This window comes from Oryctolagus cuniculus, chromosome 2, assembly GCF_964237555.1.
Source record: "Oryctolagus cuniculus chromosome 2, mOryCun1.1, whole genome shotgun sequence".
Lineage (NCBI taxonomy): Eukaryota > Metazoa > Chordata > Mammalia > Lagomorpha > Leporidae > Oryctolagus > Oryctolagus cuniculus.
In genome coordinates this window covers 167333359-167353451 of record NC_091433.1, presented here as the reverse complement: position 1 = coordinate 167353451, position 20093 = coordinate 167333359, and the positions used below count along the sequence as shown (strand labels likewise).

Sequence of the window (20093 nt, the reverse complement as noted above, 5' to 3'; positions counted from 1 at the left end):
AAATAATAAAACAATCTCAGCATTATGTTATATTTTTATCTATTTTTCATAATGAACTCCACTGGTAAAATGCTATAAATATTCAAGCAATACAATTGAATTATTTTTACTGTCATTCTTGGGCCAGAAAAAAATGTGATTCAGAACCTCCATTTGAAACAAAACTTTAACACTACAAAATAACAGCTGTTTATTTGTATTATATGTATTTTCCATTAAATAATTATAGAGATTTTTTTTTTTAGCAAGCCTGAGTCACTCTTTACCAGTAGAGTTTCAAATGATTCAAAACTGGCTTTGGTGTTTACTTTAGATGTGTGACATTTCTGTTAACAGTTGTATACGTTTGAAAACTCAGCATTTGAAATGCTCATATAGTTTTCAGAGATATTTTTATGTAATTAGAATGTTAATACTTGGTATCTGGGTCACTCGGGCACTAGTTAGAATGATAAAAATTTGTTATGTTGGAAGTATCATTCATAATACTAAATGTAGTGTGTGTGTGTTGTTTTTGTTTTGAATTTATTTGACAGATAGAGTTAGTAAGGGAGAGAGAGAGAGACAGAGAAAGATCTTCCATTGGGTCACCCCCTAAATGGCCACCACGGCCAGCGCTGTGCCGATCCGAAGCCAGGAACCAGGCGCTTCCTCCTGGTCTCACATGCGGGTGCAGGCGCCCAAGCACTTGGGCCATCCTCCACTGCCTTCCCGGGCCACAGCAGAGAGCTGGACTGGAAGAGGAGCAATCAGGACTAGAACCCAGCACCCATATGGAATGCCGGTGCCACAGGCAGAGGAGTAACCAAGTGAGCCATGGCGCTGGCCCCTAAATGTAGTGTTTTAGAATCAGGTTTATCGAGTTACAGTTTTCAGGGCAGGTATTCGGTGCAGCAGTTAAGACCCTGCTTGCAGCATCTGCACTCCATCTTGGAGCACTTGGTTCAAAAGTAGCACCAGCTACTCCACTTCCAATCCAGTTTCCTACGGATGAGCGCTGTGGAAGACAGCAGATGATGGTTCAAGTACTGGATCTCTGTTAGCCACATGGGAGACCTAGGTGTAGTTTCTGTCTTGTGACTTTGTCCTGATCCAACCCTGGCTACTGCACCATTTGGAACATGAACCAGTGGATGGAAATCTTTCTTTTTGTCTGCCTTTCTCTTTCTGACTCTCTGCCTGTCTAATAAAATAAAAATAAATAAAATAATATTTATTTAAAATTTGACAATTGTATATTCAGGTTCACTGAGTTTTGACAAATCTATATAGTCATATATAACCACCACCATAATCACAGTATACAGTATTTCCAGGGGGAGGCATTCAATTTAAAATTTTATATGCTCACTGGGACAACCACTGCCCTCATTGGAGGACATGGGTTCAATGCTTAGCTCTGGCTCGTGACTCCAATTTCCAGCTAACGCAGAACTTGGAGGCAGCAGTGGTATCTCAGGTAGTTGGGTTCCTGCCGCACTTGAGGGACATCCTGGAATGAATTCATTGCTCCAGCTTCAGTCTAAATCTGCCCTGGCTGTTGCATGCAGTTGGAGAGAAAGCTAATGGGAGTTCTGCCTCTCTCTGCCTCTCAAATAAATACATAATTATCTTTTAAAAAAATTCTGATACACCAGAGTCTCCTCTTATCTGTTTTCAGTCATGCACTCCCCCCCACACCAATTCCCCAATAACATTTGATTTGCCCTCTCTTGGCATAGTTTTGCCTTTTCTTGAATAGCATAGATGGAATTATACAGTGTATAATTATTTGATTTGTGCTCCTTTACATAACATAATGCATCTGAATTTCACCCATACTTTCTAATAGATCAGTAGTTTTCTTTAGAGGTTGAATAGCATTCTGCTACATGGCTATACGACAATTTGTTTTATAAATTCATAATTGATGAACACTTGTGTTTTCTTTCAGTTTTTATCAGCTATGAGTAAAACAGCAATAATGATTTGAGTGTATGTGCTTTTTTTGTACATAATGATTCATTTCTTTTAGAAAATAATACTGAAATTGCTGGATCACATGGCAATGTTATGCTTCAAAAAGCTCATGGAAAATGTGCATTATTTTTTAATTCCACTTTTCTACAAACATTTTTAAACATCCTCATATATGCTTAAATTGCTCTTTTAAAATTACCAAGCTATTTTCTCAAATGGCTATGTAATTTTGTAAACCATCAATGAAGAATAAATATTTTGATATATCCGCATCCTCACCAACACCTGGTTGTATGTATTTTTTTACTTCAAACATTCAAAAACACAGTTGGAAAAGCACTGTCTGGGAGCAAAATCCAGTCCACAGTCTGTGTTTGTATGATCGGTGACATACAAATGTTTTCTTAGAAATTTAAAAGGTTCTAAAATAAAGACAAAAGAGAATATGTGACAAAGACAATATGTGACCCACCAAGCCTACAATTAGTCATAAAGAAGTTAGACTTTCTGATTTTCAGAGAAAAATTAACTGCACTCTTTCATGTTTTCTCATGGACTCAGAACACAGAATTTTATTGTATTTCTCAAAACATGGAACAATTGGCCTTTCTTCCACACTGAAATCTGACCTTGATGAGTATAAATATATTTCCTATTGCAGTGTAAATTTCTAATGGCTAGAGCACCATTACCCAAAGGTTGTCCTGTAAATGATTTTGAAGTTGTGTTTTATCATCTTCCCAAACAGAGCTGGGGCTTCTTTTGGGAAGGTTTAGGATTTTTATATGCTTTTGATCATTCTAAGTTCCTTCCTTCTTAATGTATTCATGTAAAATAATTACTGATCCCACGTCCTGTTTACCATCTTCGGTGGTATTTGTTTCTTGTTTTTTTTTTGTTTGTTTTTGTTTTTTTGTTGTTGTTGTTGCTGTTGTTTGTTTTTTGTTTTTTTGAGGTCTGTGGCTACCATGACATCATGGCATTTCTTTTCTAACTTTCTTAATTCCTCATATGTCACTTCCTTTTTTGAAAGTTTCATGTCTTAATAGTCAAGTTTTGAATTTTGAATAATATTATAATGTGGATAAATGAAATCCTAGTTTAAAACCTATTTCAGTATTGAAAAAAATTGTAGGGATTTTAAAGACATTCTCCTAATAACAAATGATTTTGCCTTGTGTTCCTTTTCATGCTGTTGCGTACACTCCCATGGGAAAATCAGTTTCTCCCAAGAGTTTTAAATATGTATGCAATCATATTTAAATATTGTAAGCTTTATAGTGTTGGGAAAGATAAGTCTGCCTGCAGTCTGTTTCTCTTCAAAAATTCCACTTCAACACTTGCTTGGTTGCCAACAAAAATTAAACTTCTTTAGGAAGTCAATTTTGACACAGCTGGTTACTTACCTGATATAATCTAGTAAGGAAAGTAGAGTAAACAAGATTTCCCAGAATGACATGCTTAAGAACCTGAAGCTAACTTTGGGGAAGGCACATGTTGTTTCACAAATGACACTGGAGTGGTTGAACATAGGTTCCAACTATATATTTAGCTTTCTTTTTTCAGATTTATTTTATTTTGTTTATTTGAAAGGCAGCGTTAGAGAGAGAGGAAGAGACAAAGAGATATCTTCCATCCTCTGGTTCACTCCGCAAATGGCTGCAATGGCCAGGACTGGGCCAGGCCAAAGCCAGAAGCTAGGAACTTTTTCCACATCTCCCATGTGGGTGCAGGTGCCCAAGTACCTAGGCCATCCTCTGTTGCTTTCCCAGGCAGATTAGCAGACAGCTGGATCAGAAATGGAGCTTGAGATCCCCACAGGTGCTTATATGGGATGCCAGCAGTGCAGGTGGTGGCTCAACTCACTATGCTACAGTACTGCCCCGCAGCTATATTTTTCTTACCCTAGTCAGAAGACATAAACTTTAAAAACAATGACTACAATGTAAATTTTAGAAGAAAAAAATATTTTCATAAATGTCAAAATGTTGTATTCTTTATTCTCTGTCTTGGCTTGTTGATCAAGCTATACTGTTTGCCTCATGTGTACAAATAAATTAAATTGTAAAGTGAATCTCACTCTTCTCATCTACAAATAAGAATAAAACCAGAGACAGAGCAGGATGGCTGCTGAGTGACTCCATGGGTCATCTGCATTGGGAAACATGAATTTGAGCAGCTATTCAAACACTAAGTCACCTTCACATGACCAAGGAAGACAGGTGAGAGAAACAGTGCCCGGTTTTAGGATAATAGTAAAAAAAAAAAAAAAAAAAAAAAAAAAAAAAAAACAAAAAAAAAAAAAAACACCAACTGAAGAAGTCAGGAAGGAAAGAATTACTTGCATTACTCCCCCTGCACTCCAACTCTAAGTTGTACATCTTGGGGAGAGACTCTATACCCTCTGATTGTGGGAGGGAGACAGAATATGCTCCTAACCTTTTTCTACTGCATGAAACTCAGTACTGGATAGAATTCCAATTCCCATTCCCCTAGGCCAGTGCTAGAAGAATTATCCTCTGAATCCTTCTTAGCCAGGAAGACAAAAGAATGCCTTCTCCATCCCTCCCTTGGCTGCTGTCAGATAAGAGAGAGAAATATTTCCACCTCAGGCAAGCAAGGCAGGAAGGTGAGCTCAAGGCTTGCCTGGAAACTCAGTGCCAGCTCCCTTCTGAGATGCAGCCCCAGAGAGAGCCCAATGCCCCTTTTCTCAGGCCAGTACTTGGAGACAGAGCCTCAGGACATGACCTAGCAAGAGACAGAGACTTACACCCTGGTAGAAGGGACTTGTGTTTCAACCTGCATGACCCCATGCCTGGCACACATCTGTGAGACAGTGCAGGTCCTACAACTGTGAGTCTAAGGAGCAACCCAGCTTGATGTCAGCCTTCATGGCCAAAGTGCTGCTTTCACAACCCCTTCCTCAACCTTGAGGAGACTGCAAGCAGAAAGATTTCAGCCACTGGGCAGTAGGGCATGAAAATGAGTCCAGTACTCTAAGAACTTGGTATCAGACTGCTAAAACCCTACACTGGAAACATCCTAATGGGAAGTTGAATAGCTCTCACAGTAATTAATTCATAGTCATTTGGCTTTCTTAAATCATAATTTACTATTCCAAAAGCAGAAGATTAAAAATAAAAGTGATATTTCAGGTAAGAGGGGCAAATGTTTAGCCTAGTGGGTAAGATATCCATTTATCCTACCATGTACCTGGTTTGATACTTAGCTCTGGCTCTAGACTCAAGTTTCTTGCTAATGCAAGCCCTAGGAAGCAGCAGTGATGGTTCAAATCATTGGATTCTTCCACTTACCTGGGAAAGCTGGATTGAGTTCCTGGCCCCCACTTTCAGTCCAGGCCAGTCCAGGCCAGTCTAGGCCAGTCCAGGTCAGTCCAGGCTGATGGGACATTTAGGGAGTAAATCAATGGATAGGCATGCTCTCCTCTCTGTTTGTCCACTTCTGTTTCTCTGTCTCTCTTTTTGTGTGTCAAATAAATAAAATTTTAAAATATATCAATTTATATTAAAAATACAGGAAGAAAAAGTTGTGAACAAGGTAGAATGAATATTTTGCATTAATTTTTTTAAAACAATGGGTATTTAGTGAGATCATACTATTAGTGACTTATTTTAAGAGATGTCAAGGCAAATTAGACATGAATCCTGACCTAATAATCTTACAGTGTATTAAATGTGAGGAGAGGGCATCAAAATTAATGAAGTCATAGAGAGGTACTATTATGGCCCTGCCTCTATCATTTCCTTATCTAACACCACCACCCTCCCCATAGGCCTTTAACAGGCAGCTCTTTTAATCTATTGAATGCCCTCCAGTTGCTGGAGTCACTTGGTCCACACCAATGGAACTGCATTCTCTGTGGGGTTTCTGGGATCTCACCTATACTTGGCTTTTCCCTTTCCTTATCCTACTCGTCCCACTCCAAGTCTTTTGTAGTATTTAATAAAAAACTCACACACAAGTCCTTATTTCAGGATCTACTTAATCTAGAATAGAATAAATCTACAGGTGCTGAGAATGGAAGACTTACAGGGACAACCTTATTGTTTGGCTTTATATGCTATGTGGGGAACCATTGTCTTTGTGAGAATGGCTTTGCCATTTTCACTATTAGAGATCAGGATTAGTTATTAGTTTATATTACTGAGAGTTTCTGATCAATGTACCTAATTTTAAACACAGTTGTTCCTTTCTTTAGATGTAAATCTCAAATCTATTGTAATCATTATATTCAATTACTATAGGACTCAATCCCATGGACCAAATGATGAACATTCACAGAAAATTGCTGTGTTCTTTAATGATTATTTAGTTTGTCAATGTGAAATGCAATTCAAGGCTCTTTTAGCATTTTTGCTACTTCAATTATAGTGCACAGTAAAGAGTTTAGCTTGATTAACATTAGATTTATGTAAACAACATTATGTTTGCTACACTATTTATCAAAAAGAAAAAAGGAAATCCACCCAATCACTGGAAGAATTCTTGTATTTCCTTCATTATTTTCCCCTTCTTCAAAAGTATAGATTGACTCAGACTCTAGGAAATAGTTCAGGAAGTTAAACCACATAATGAAGTACTTCAAATGTAACAAGAAAAACTAGTTACCTTCGACAAATAAAAATAAAATTAGTTGATGATAATTTTTTCAAAGATTGTCTATTTGAAAGGCAGAGTTACAGAGAGAGGAGAGACAGACAAAAAGGTCTCCCATCCCCTGGTTCACTCTCCAAATGGCTGTAACAGTCGGAGCTGGGCTGATCTGAAGCCAGGATCCTCTGGGTCTCCCATGTGGGTGCAGGGGCCCAGTGACCTAGGCTATCCCAAACTGCTTTCCCAGGCTATAGCAGGGAGCTGGATCGTAAGTGGAGTAGCTGGTACTTGAACCAGTACCCATATGGGATACCGGCACTGCAGGTGGCGGCTTTACCAGCAATGCCACAGCACAGGCCCGGATGGTAATTTTTTGCTTGTCTAAGTGAGAAAGAAGAATATGTAGGTGGGAGCTGCATCAATTTACTCTGTAATCTCAAGTTAGACACCATGCTGTCTAAAATTTGTTTAACTGTGACAGAGCTTGTGCACTGGGACCCTAAAGTCAATGTGATTTGGAAAGGATTGTGTGTCCACTATTCACAAGAATACATGTGCTGTTGAGAAAGGGCTAGATACTCAATTCTGTGCTGTAGCTCAGTAAATCCTAGTAATTGAATCTAGGTGTACATATTGGTAATATTTCTGAGACAGAGAGCTAACTATATCATTTTTGGCTACATAGCCCGACTAAATAACATTAATCACACAAAAATTCATAGAATGAAAATATGGTTAATTAGCCTGATCCACACAAATCAGGATAAAGTCAAGTAGGCTAAGTTAACTGCAGCATTTTAGGCAGACAGGCTCACTTATAGATTGTTTCCATATCGGAAATGTTAGTAGCCTGACTGTTGGGAGAGGGGTGGCAAAACCTGGAATTTCTTCATTCAGTATTACATGCCAAAGCATTGATACAATATTCAAAGGTTTTGCATTTATTTTAACCTCATAGTAAGAGGTTTATAATTTTTGCTTTGGATTTGAATTTTATTAAATGCCAAAAAGCCTTCTAGTTGTCATATCAGAGCAAAAGAAACAGGAGGAACTGGGACATTGTAGTTGTCACTGAATGTGGAGTGGGAGTTGAGATAACAAACCTCCTTCCTTCCTCCCTTCCTCCCTCCCTTCCTCCCTCCCTCCCCCCTCCCTCCCTCCTTCGCTCCCTCCCTTCGTTTCTTCCTTCCTTCCTTTATTATTAGGGAATTGTGTCAGAGTACTGGAAAGGAACCAACTTCCCCCAAGTGACAGAAAGGATGATGTGAGGTGGTCGAGGTGAAAAGATGGTAGTGGCCAGTGACTGGGGTAGAGGTAACATCATGGTAGTCAGATGCTTGTCACACAGGCAAGACAATGCCTATGGATATAAGATAGAGTGTTCCAATTCTATTTAGCAAACATCAACTTTTTTTATTTAACAAATTCACATCAAACTTGGTCTTGGGAAGATCTCCATAAGCAACATGGAAATTTTTAAATTCTTTCATTCATTTTTTTTTCATTCTTTCAAAAAAAATGAGTATCTTCTGTACGCAACATTATATAATTGAGATGGTAGGAGTTAGGCAAAAGAGGGATGCAGACACAGGGACAGAGAATCTGAATTAATTTACCTAAATGATTTTATCAGACGAAGTTCCAGGAAGGCTAATCTTGCAGAACAGTGCTACAAGGGGGGCCAGATCACCGTCAACCAATGAAAGCTGGAAGAAACCAGACAAAGTCAGCGTTTTTTAAAAAAAATAACATAATTGTAAACAGAAAGAACCCTCCTGTTTTCCTTTTATATATTCTGGACTCTTCCCCAAACCTTGTTACAAAAGCCCTACAAATTACTTCTAAGGGAGAAGTTTCTTTGGAAAAGTGTACCTTCCCACCGTCTACTTAATTTGCCACAAGTCAAGTCTTCATTTCAGCTACTTCCACCTGAGGCTGATTGAATGTTCTGTGACATTCTAAGGTACAGACCTCTTGTGTTTGCTAACAGTTATCTGCCAGGTATTGGGAGAAGTAGACAGATAAGGAAAAAAAAAACCTAATATGTTAAATATGATCACATTTTTTCCAAATGGCTATATAGGGAGAATATTAATTTCAAAAGACCAAAAGAATGAGGGATGTCTATGAATTTAAGTTATCAGTAAAATCTTTGTTGTAAACCCTGCCCCTCCCCCCCATTTTGCTTAACTCCTATGGTATCTGTTATATAACTGCATGGAGAAGATACTCAAATATCTTGTAAGTGAAGGATAAAAAGAACACCTTCAATTAAAACATTATGGATAATTTCTGAGCCCTGAAGATATTCTAGCTAATCACTCTTGGTAGAGAAGAGGAGGAACAAGCCATCTTTCCAGGAAATACCAGTATTTTTTAAATGATAAAGGAATGTGTTAAGCCATTCTTCATATCTAAAATATATATTTAATTTATTCCTAATTTATAGTAAACACACTATTTATATTAGTCATTTCTATTTACCAATCTAAAGAGTGTCCCTTAATTATACATAGAATTTAATGTCTAGTCCTAATTACAGAATAGTATTCCTTTTAGTACCAAATACATTCATGTATACTTGGATTTCAAAATTTCTGCACTAAAATAAACATACCATTTCATTTTATTTCCCATGAGCTTTATGCAGAACTCCCATATGCTTTTTTATTGCAAAACCTTTTGAATATATTTTTCATTATTTGCCTCTGAAATCTTTCTTTTTAACAGAATAATTTCAATAAGGGTAGGACTTAGGCAAGTGTTTCATAAAGATCCCTGTGCAGTCTTGAAGTCCCTTTCTAACTACAAACTATTGCTAGTAGGAAGTGGAGTGCTTAGGGAGCATTGGAGAGCCTATATAGATGTGCTTGAAACAGTACTGCCCTTTGTTCCCTTGGGAGGATGGCTCTTAAAAAACACTCACCTCCTGGATTAAGTCGTACCATAACAATCCCATTGTATATACACAGATACATTCATTTGTAACAATACTACTATATATACACACATACATACACCTAATCATACATATATATATAGATGTGTGTATGTGTATATAATCTAACAATTAGCACAGGCAACAGCTCATAACGTTATTATTACTATGTATTAATGCATTATTGCTTGAATCAAGCAAATATAAACTGGCCATTGGCAAAGTGGGTTTCCACCTATTACTGCTCTATAAAATTGGGACATCATTCTACACACGGGATGTGCATTATCAGTTCCTCATTAATGTGTTTAAAGTTAATTATGTTTAATAGACATTATAAGATGGAGAACTGATAACAGAAACAAAAACAAATAAATGATTTTCCTACTCCAGAGCAAATTCCAATAATTTGGGTGAGTCACAAACTACATTTAGGAAGACAACTATTATCTATGCAGCTTTTAATAAGGAGCTTTTGGGGTTGAAAGTGGTTTCTCATCATAGAAGTCTTTTATGACAGCAAAATAAAACAGTATTAACAAAGTACGTGACCAGAGTTCTCTGAAATTTATATTTAGGCCCCAAATTTAGAATTGTCACACAGAAAGTACATGATGTTATCCCCACTCTCTTGCTCTTCCGAGAGAAGGCTAGTTTGATAGACATATGGTGTAAAGGCTATTTGACACTGACAAATCCATTTAGCAAGAGAAAGAGGAACAAGAAAGCCTGATGCGGGAGGGATGCTACAGGAAAACAAATTAGATGGAACCAGTTGCTAGGAAACAGGGCCAACTAAGTGCATTGGAGTACTTAGATGGGGCGACTCTGCAAGACTAACAGCCCAACATATACCTGCAGAGCTGGAAGCCCAGCAAGTTTGCAGCTTATGTCTGGGAACAACTGAGACTTTGAAATAAGGCCATGTAGGTACAGAGCAGTCGTTGTTTTATACATACTATGAGCCAAGAAAAGATGAAAATAATCAGAGTAGCTTATTAGTCCACATCTATAGTCCATCCCCCAATTAGATTTGAACATGGCCCAGTTTTATTTCAAGGTTGTATCATTTCTCAAAAAGCCTTACTGTAGAAATATTCTTATATAGGCGTAACTTAGAACAAAAATAGAGGGAATTGTGATAATCATGGTTTAAGAAGGTGGAAGGGATGGGAGTTATTCTCTGGGTCATGAATTAACATTAAATTTTAAGTTTACATTGGAATTGCATGGACTGCATTATCCAAACAACAAATCCTATACATTTCTTCCTTAAATTTCCTTTTTAATATCTCTGCCTCATTAGAACTGATCATTATTATGTACTATTCAATGCGTTTGACATTTGATTGGAATATGAGTTCCTAAGCATGTCTTCTCTAAATTTATTGTATGCATGACATTTAGATTGGACTACTTGTGACAGTAATTGCACAAGAAATATTTTCTTAGTGTTTAAAGGAGTGATTGAATATTCATTTTATCCTTCATGCATATTCTTTTCTTTCTTTACTTGTATCTACTCTATCTTTCTGAAAAATATTGAAGCTCTTTAAAAAGAATACATAGTATAAGATACCTATTTCTTTATTTTATTTTATTTTTTTTATCTTTGACAGGCAGAGTGGACAGTGAGAGAGAGAGACAGAGAGAAAGATCTTCCTTTGCCGCTGGTTCACCCTCCAATGGCCGCCATGGCCGGTGCGCTGCGGCTGGCGCACCGCGCTGATCCGAAGGCAGGAACCAGGTGCTTCTCCTGGTCTCCCATGGGGTGCAGGGCCCAAGCACTTGGACCATCCTCCACTGCACTCCCGGGCCACAGCAGAGAGCTGGCCTGGAAGAGGGGCAACCGGGACAGAATCCGGTGTCCCGACCGGAACTAGAACCCAGTGTGCTGGGCCACAAAGCAAAGGATTAGCCTATTGAGCCACGGCGCTGGCCAAGATACCTATTTCTACCATGTTTATTGTAGCCCTGTTCTCAACAGCGAAGATACAGAAATCAACCAAGGTATACATCATCAGATGAATGGATAAAGAAAATGTGATATATATATATACACAACATAATACTATTCAGCCATAAAAAATGAAATCTTATCATTTGAAGTAAATAGAAGGGACTATAGGACATAATATTAAATGAAACAAGTCACTCATAAAGACAAATATTGCATGTTCTGTCTCATATATGGGAGATGCAATAAAAGAAAATCTCAATCAGAAGACAGAATGTTGATTACTAGGGGCTGGGAGGAGTAGCAGGAAAAGAAGAAATTTGCATTAAAAAGGTGAATCTGGTTGTGGTTCATTAAATTGTGACAAGTGTATTATACTACTATGGGAGATGTTAACAGAGGAAGCCGGGTTTGGTTTATAGTTTGTGACAAATATATCTAACTAATGTAAGATGCTAATAGTAGGGGAAGCTGGGTGTGAGGTATATGGGGACTCTGTACTAATGAAATTCTGAAATTTGAAAGTTTAAAAAAATGCAGTATTTTAATCTTTCTTCCTCCAATCATAAAGTAGTTCCAAATTAAGCAGAACACAGATATTCAAAGAATATACATCATGTTAAACAGAATATCTATAGTTAAGTAATCCACTTGGAAAAAGGAAAAACTACACCATTGGGACTTGAAGTAGATTTTGAGAACAATTTGATACTTCCAAATTTTAATGAGATTACAGTAGTTCATAACAGTGATATTGATATAATAAAATTTTAAAGTATAAGCAGCATTAATTAGATACCTGAGCAACATTCTAAGCACCAAGAATACAGAAATAATTAAATCAGACAAGAACATCATTGAGCTTAATTTCTATTTTGTGGAGACAGAAAATAAACTATATAAAATATGAAATGATGATAAGCATTCTGTTCAAATATTAAGTCAGAAAAGGGAATGCAGACCTTTGAAAGCTGCAGTCTTCAACAGCATGATCAGGTAGGAAACTTATATTTGAGCAGAGACTCACATAACTAGAGACCTACGGGGTGTCTGGGGGAAAGCATTCCAGGAAAAGAGAACAGTAAGTACAAATGTCTTGAACAGGAGTGTGTCTAGTATTCAAGAAATGCAAACAAGATGGTGTGGCTTGAATCAAATGAGAGAAGGGAGGAGCGACAGGAGATAAAGTCACAGAATTAACAAGAATTAGATCCTATCGATCCCAGATCAGAGCAATGTCTTTTGTTTTTTTCTCTGAGTGAGGTGGTGGTTAATGAAAAGGTATTGAGAACAGTCATGTCATGTTCTGGCTTTCTTTTAATAGAATAATTTTGGCTCTTATTATAAGAGAAGATTGAAGAAAGGCAAAAAGAGAAGCAACTAGACCAATAAAAGAGGGAGCTATAGCAATAGCCTGGATTTGGTTTAGATCAGGGTGTTGTCATGGAAATGATAAAAAGGGTTAGATTCTGGATATATTTCAAAGGCAGAAAAATTGTGTTTTCTAACAGAGTAAATGTAGAGATTTTGGCCTGAACAACAGAATGACGGTGTTATCTAATAAAGATGGGGCATACTTTAAAGCATGGGTTTGGTGGTACAGATGTTAGGGGTCTCTTCAGTAATTGAGTAGGGTCTTAGTCATAAGATAAAGATTGTAATGCCTATTTGACAACCCATCAGGCATATCCAGGAGACAGTTGGATATACAGACCTGAAATTCTTGGAAAAGTCTTGGCTTTAGATAAAAATTTAAAAAGGGGAATTGAATGAAATATGTCTTCCATTTATGTAAGAGATAATGAGATCTATTAGATAAACTGAATTAGCTCCACAGTAAATTTACCTATATAATTGAGTGCACAAAAGATTGCATAAATTGTAACAGATTTAAGGAAGTGGGTGAATGTGGTCAGCTGAGTTGAGGAAGTTCTTTTTTAAATGTATCTGAAAGGCAAGAGTGACAGGAAAAGGGGGAGATAGAGCACGAGAGTGAAAGTGAGAGTGAGAGTGAAAGTGAGAGAGTGGAAAGAGAGAGATCTTCTGTCTGCTTCACCTCTGCCCCTAAATGCCTGCAACAGCCAGAGCTGGAACAGGCCAAAGTCAGGAGCGAGGGACTTCATTCAAGTCTCTCAGGTGGGTGGCAGGAACCCTAGTCCCTGGGCAATATTCTTCTGCTTTCCAGGTACATCAGCAGGAAGCTAGATCGGAAGCCCTGAGTAGACAGGACTTGAACCAGGCACTTGAATATGGAATATGGTCACCCCAAATAGCAGCTTAACCTGATGCACCACAATGCCCATCAAAGGGAAGTTCTTTTTGATCTTCCTGTATTTTCTCAATGAAATAGAAAACAAAATTAATAAGTAAGAGTGTGATGAAGAATGAGGATTAGGAATGTCAGGTGTCTTCTATAGAGAATATGTCTTTATCTAAGAATTCTTCTCTGATACTTTGTACTGACTTTGTTAGGACAATCTAAAATCCTGTATTCAGTTTTTTTTTTTTTTCAGTAAGTGATAAAAAGTCAGCTCTTAGAGTAATTTTTCTACTATATCTGAAGGCAGCTTAAATCACTTAAATGGTAACAATGGCTCAAAATCGTACTGCCACAAATAAAGATCTATACTTTACTTCACTTATGGTTCCTTCTGCAGGTTTGGCTGAGAGAAGGCCAAAAGAAAAAGGTGAAAATTAAAATTATCTTTTTCCATATTCAGGAAATGAATGTTCTGCAGCTTAAGTTCCAAGTTGTGAATGAGAGCCACCCCTAGAGATGAAGTTGGAACAGAATTCATATTCTGAAAATCAATCAACAGCCTTACTCATGTAATTATGGAAATTAAAGATAAAATTCCAGTCTTGAAAAATCAGTGTCAACCCTATTCATCTAAATATTAGCCACTGACCAATGGTATCAGTCCACCTTCCAAATTTCCTGAAGTCTGTCATTCCACAGCCTTTCTGCTAAGATCACTCTAGCACACCTGGAAGTCCTACAGTTCCCAAACACCCCATCCTGAAAGTCTGCCGAAGCTGAAGCTTCTTAGAACTTTGTGCAACATCATGTCTGGCTCTGTTCATGATGGCAATGTCTTAAAGTACCCCTGTCACTTGTGGGCAAACAGAAAGTTCACCTTTTTACACAAGTTAATTTTGTTATTTGTAGGTGTACAACATTTCTAGCAATTCAGCCTCTTTACATTTACTTGGTTGTTTGGACTTGTCAGTGACAGATGCAGTGGTACTACCATGAGATTATCAAATTCAGTCTTAATGATCTATTTTCATTTGCATATATTTGGATCTCTAAGTGCCAACACACATAAACTTTTGAACAGTGGACATTCACTATGTAAGGAAAAAGACATTTGGGAGGTCTTTCAACATAGAGAACTGTGGAAAGTCAGATATAAAACTATGTTGTCATAAGAGACAAAATAGTGATAAAATCACAAAATTTTTGATTAAAACAAAGTCATATGAAAGATAAAGAATCACAGAAGAAGTTGTAATGGCCTTCATATTGTACATTAACAACCATCTTTTGGCTCAAATAGCTTTTGAGTATACAGCTATGAAAAGTATTTTCTGACTCTAGAATTGCAAGTCAATTTTCAAGTACCAGAATTAAATCAACTGCAATAATACAAAAATGTAATTGCTATACTTGCTGTTGACAAAGATTATGAAAGACCTAAATGCTTCACTTCTGCACAAAATAGCTTTGGTAAAAATAATTACAATGTGGAAAAAATTTCCCTTTGCTTGCGCAATCAGTATTTTCCTTATAAAAAGTCTTCCTTATTAAGTTCTGAAAGCAAAATCCCTTTTAGATGAAACTTCAAAATAAAAGCAAACTTCTGCAGACTTTCTTAGTTAGAAGGTAATAAGAAAAAAATTACAAATTTTGTCAAAATTAATAAAAATACAATTTTTGGTAAATGTGTAAAGTACAAGCATGCTTTATTCAAAGTTGTGGAAAATGTTGATGACTCTATGGAAGGTGTCAGTTGTTCTACCAATATTCTGCATTTGCACAGAATAGCACTCTATTGTCATTGGATACTTGGTGGGCATTGAAGTGATTATATGAAATTGCACTCTAATTTCAGCATTTTAAAATGTTCTTAAAAATTTTCTTTAAGTTATACAAGTTGCAAGTTTTTCATATACACAGAATTAGGAACCTAGTGATACTTGCTCCCTGTAACCTCCCTTCCTCCCACGCTCCAACCCTTCTTCCTCTTCCCTCTCATATTCCCACTCTTAATTTTTACAAAGTAAACTTTCAGTTTACTTAATGATCATATAATAAACCCTACACTAAGTAAAAGAGCTCAACAAAGAGTATAATCAAAAAAATACTGTTCCTCAACGGAAGAGACAGGACTCTAACCAACCATCAAATTTCAAAATGTCCTTTCACTTCAATACATTACATTTCTGGTACTCTATTAGTTACCTCGGATCAGGGAAAATATCTGGTATCTGTCTTGGGGACTGGCTTATTTCACTAAGTATAATGGTTTCCTATCTTTTGCAAATGATAGGATTTCCTTATTTTTCTTTCTTTCTTTTTTCTTTTTTTTTTTAACAGCTGAGTAGTACTCCATAGTGTTTGTGTATCTGCAACCTCCATTAGTTGTGTGAGTGTGGCCATGCAGTGCATAGAGTTGAGCTCAATCAGCATTGTAGTTTTACCAGTACTACTAGGAATATTTCCATTAAACTAATTTTGATTTCACTTTAGTCTGCTCTTTTAACCTATATTATAAACTCTCTTCTAATGACAAGTGATTGCTTACAATAACTCTCATTTCCTTACCATTATAAGATCTGATATAAACTAACAAAGAGAAATTGGAGAGTATTCAATTAAAAATAACTAGTAATGGGGCTGGCACCATGGTTCACTTGGTTAATCTTCCACCTGCGGTTCCAGCATCCCATATGGATGCCGGGTTCTAGTCCTGGTTGCTCCTCTTCCAGTCCAGCTCCCTGCTGTGGCCCGGGAGGGCAGTGGAGGATGGCCCAAGTGCTTGGGCCCTGAACCTGCATGGGAGACCAGGAGGAAGCACCTGGCTCCTGGCTTTGGATCAGCGCAGCACACCAGCCATAGTGGCCATTTGGGGAGTGAACCAACTGAAAAAGGAAGACCTTTCTCTCGGTCGGTCTCTCACTGTCTATAACTCTACCTATCAAACTGTCTAATAAATAAAAAAAAGAAAAACTAGTAAATTAAGTGTGCCATAATTGTAGTGCACAACACCAAAAAATATTGCAAGTTTCTTTTAACCTGTAGCACAATATTTGCTCTTGTTCTTCCTAAAGAATACAATGCTGTTCACATGCATTAAGATAATCTTACAACAAAAAACTAGATGATCTTTACAAGAGACAGAAATGTCATGAGCCTAGGGGTAAAGATTTAGGAAATGTAGGTCCAACTTTTGAACCTTTCACTAAATCAATAACATAGACTCATCCCTCTAATCACATCTATAAATGTGGTGTCATTCTCAAATTTATATACAAATGATGAAAGGAAATATATGATGTTATTTTGCATATCTTCAGCTCCTTGGTAGATGGAATGAAGCACATAAAAGCTGAAGAATTCTTGAACCAATACCATTCCCTTCAGAACACTATCTGGGTCTCTTTTTCAATTTCTTATATTAAATTAGATTATAGCCTTTAAATATTATTTAATTAATTTTTGAGCATATATCTGAGTTTGTATTTCCAGAAGGATTTTGACTACAAACAAGGTATATTCCCTATCTTCAGTGTCTGTTGTATTTCAGAGACAGAAACTATTCTCTATTTTTTTACTAGTCCCATAACATAAATGCTTTTAGACATTCAATGATCTATTTCTCCAGTAAGTCTCTTTCTATTCCAGTATTTATGTATGAGATTGATCTAATGCCCAGAGGAGAAATATCATCGTCAGCTTTTACTACGTTTTCAGAAAGGCACATATGCATTTTGCTTCTGCTTTTTATGAAGCTCCTTTTACTGCTTTCTCTTAAGAACATATTATGAAAAATCCAATTTCCCTGCAGATATGTTGGACTGTACTATTTCTTGAAAGCTGGAACAAAATCTACTTTCCAGATGACTTATGCAACTTTGAACCAAATAGGTGGGTGTTCAGTTTAAGAACATCTCATAGGATTATTTGCAATTTTTCCACAATCTAGAACAGGAACTCATTGGTTGTTTTTAATCTGCTGTACATCCACTAATAGAAGGAAGACACCAAATTGAGCACAGAATTTAATGATTTTGTGCATTGTTTCCACTGAATGACTCAATGAACCAAAGAGGAAATATTAAGGGAATAAAATAAAATGACTGTAGAGTGGAGATGTGAAAGAGGAGGGAAAGCAACAATGTCAGGCGGTAAATGGAAGGTTCGAAGAAAAAGCCGCTCAAATCAGCTCTCATTTATGTGCTCATGCACTTGTTTTGAAATAGTATTTTGTCTTTGAAAAAGAATCAATGTAATATACATGTGCATATTAATACACATTCATAAAACAAATACAGCAGTTCTTCCTTACCCACACTTTCAGTTTCTGTGGTTTTAATTTACTATGTAGTCAACTATGGTCTGAAAACATGAAATGGAAAATACCAGAAATAAATAATAAACAGAATTTAAATAGTAATTGTTTTTATTTTTAACAGCTACAATTGTTAATTTCTTGATCGACTAGCTTTTAAATCAAACTTTATCATAGATAAGCATGGGTATATGTAGGAAAATCATAGTATATATACTGTTTAGTACTTTCTAGTTCCAGACATCCACTGAGGGTTTTGGAACATACACCTTTAGAACAGATAAGGAGGGGACGAGTTCACTCATAGAACTATTACAAGACCATTCTATGTGTTTCTCCTTACCTTAGCCCCTGATTCACCTACAAATTTCATCGCATTATCAATGCTATATTTGTATTCTTCCTAGTCATATTTTACTACTGATGGATTTGTTCATAAACACTGAATTGTAAGTCTCTCTTCTCCTTCAACTTCGTAAACATACTATTATATTAAAAGTGGCTTTCAGGGATTGATTATATATATTCATGTGTAGTACAGCATGTAGTCTTATTTCACCTGTTAGCACTTGCAAAAATATCCAAATGGATGAATAGATTATTCTACATAACCATTTTCCTGTATATTTGAAGTCTTCCTTGCCTTCTCTCTTCCTCAAATTCCTTTCTTTCCCTCTCATTTCTTTCCTGAACCTCTCTTTCACTCACTTTCTCATTTAATTTTTCCATTTCTTTTTACTTTTCTGCTCCCTCCCCTTCTTTTGCTTTCTCTTCCATTCCTCTCCTTTCCTCTCTGTTCCCTTCCCCTCCTTCTTCAGTTCCTCTTGTTTTCCTTTCCCTCACTCTTTCCCCCTTCCCTACATTTTTCCTTCCTTGGTATTGTACTTTGTTTTCCCTGTTATTAAAGTTTTACACATACATTTTCATAGTTCTGACACCTGAAAAAAAGAAGGCACAGAATACATCACATGGGAATGAAATGTTGGATTATAGCCAAAAAATAATGCCAATTCATTGCTACTCACTTTTTAAAAAATATTTTTTACTAATTTAAATTTATTTGAAAGACACAATTACAAAGAGAGGTGGAAAGACACAGAGAGGTCGGCACCGTGGCTCTATAGGCTAATCCTCTGCCTGCGGCACCAGCACCACAGGTTCTAGTTCTGGTCGGGGCGCCGGATTCTGTCCCGGTTGCCCCTCTTCCAGGCCAGCTGTCTGCTATGGCCCGGGAGTGCAGTGGAGGACGGCCCAAGTGCTTGGGCCCTGCACCCGCATGGGAAACCAGGAGAAGCACCTGTCTCCTGGCTTCGGATCAGCGCAATGTGCTGGCCGCAGCGGCCATTGTAGGGTGAACCAATGGCAAAAGGAAGACCTTTCTCTCTGTCTCTCTCTTTCTCACTGTCCACTCTGCCTGTCAAAAAAAAAAAAAAAAAAGAATAAAAAAAGAAAGACATAGAGAGAAATCTTCCATCTGCTGGTTCACTCACTAATCGCTACATTGTACAGGATTGGGCCAGACCAAAGCCAGGTGCAGGGCGCCTAAGCACTTGGACCGTCTTCCACTGCTTTCCCAGGCACATTAAAAGGGAGCTGGATCAGAAGTGAAGCAGGATTCAAAGTGGCACCCACATGCGATGCCGGCCTGGAGGGGGAGGCTTACCCAGTAACAACGCTGGTCCCACTACTCACATTTTTACCTGAAGCAGATATTGATTGATTTACCTCTTATTTATCTGATATTTGTATTTATCTGACTTCTTAATCTTTCAAGACATTATCACCAGTGCAAAAAAATCTATTTTATGTGTTTTAAATGGTAATTTAGGCTGGTGCCATGGCTCACTAGGCTAATCCTCTGCCTGCAGTGCCGGCACTCCAAGATCTAGTCCTGGTTGGGGTGCCAGTTCTGTTCCAGTTGCTCCTCTTCCAGTCCAGCTCTCTGCTGTGGCCCAGGAAGGCAGTGGAGGATGGCCCAAGTGTTTGGGCCCTGCACCTGCAGGGGAGACCAGGAAGAAGCACCTGGCTCCTGGCTTCAGATTGGCACAGC

The 20093-nt window shown here is 37.4% G+C and overlaps 1 long non-coding RNA gene across 1 annotated transcript in view; it reads right to left on the bottom strand.

Moving 5' to 3' along the window:
• Nucleotides 1-8113: 8113 nt before the first annotated feature.
• Nucleotides 8114-20093, bottom strand: part of LOC103347702 (uncharacterized) — a 465165-nt gene continuing 453185 nt past the window's right edge. The window contains exon 4 of the long non-coding RNA XR_011386714.1: nt 8114-8279. This is a non-coding gene — a long non-coding RNA (uncharacterized lncRNA). The remainder of the gene's footprint in view (nt 8280-20093) is intronic.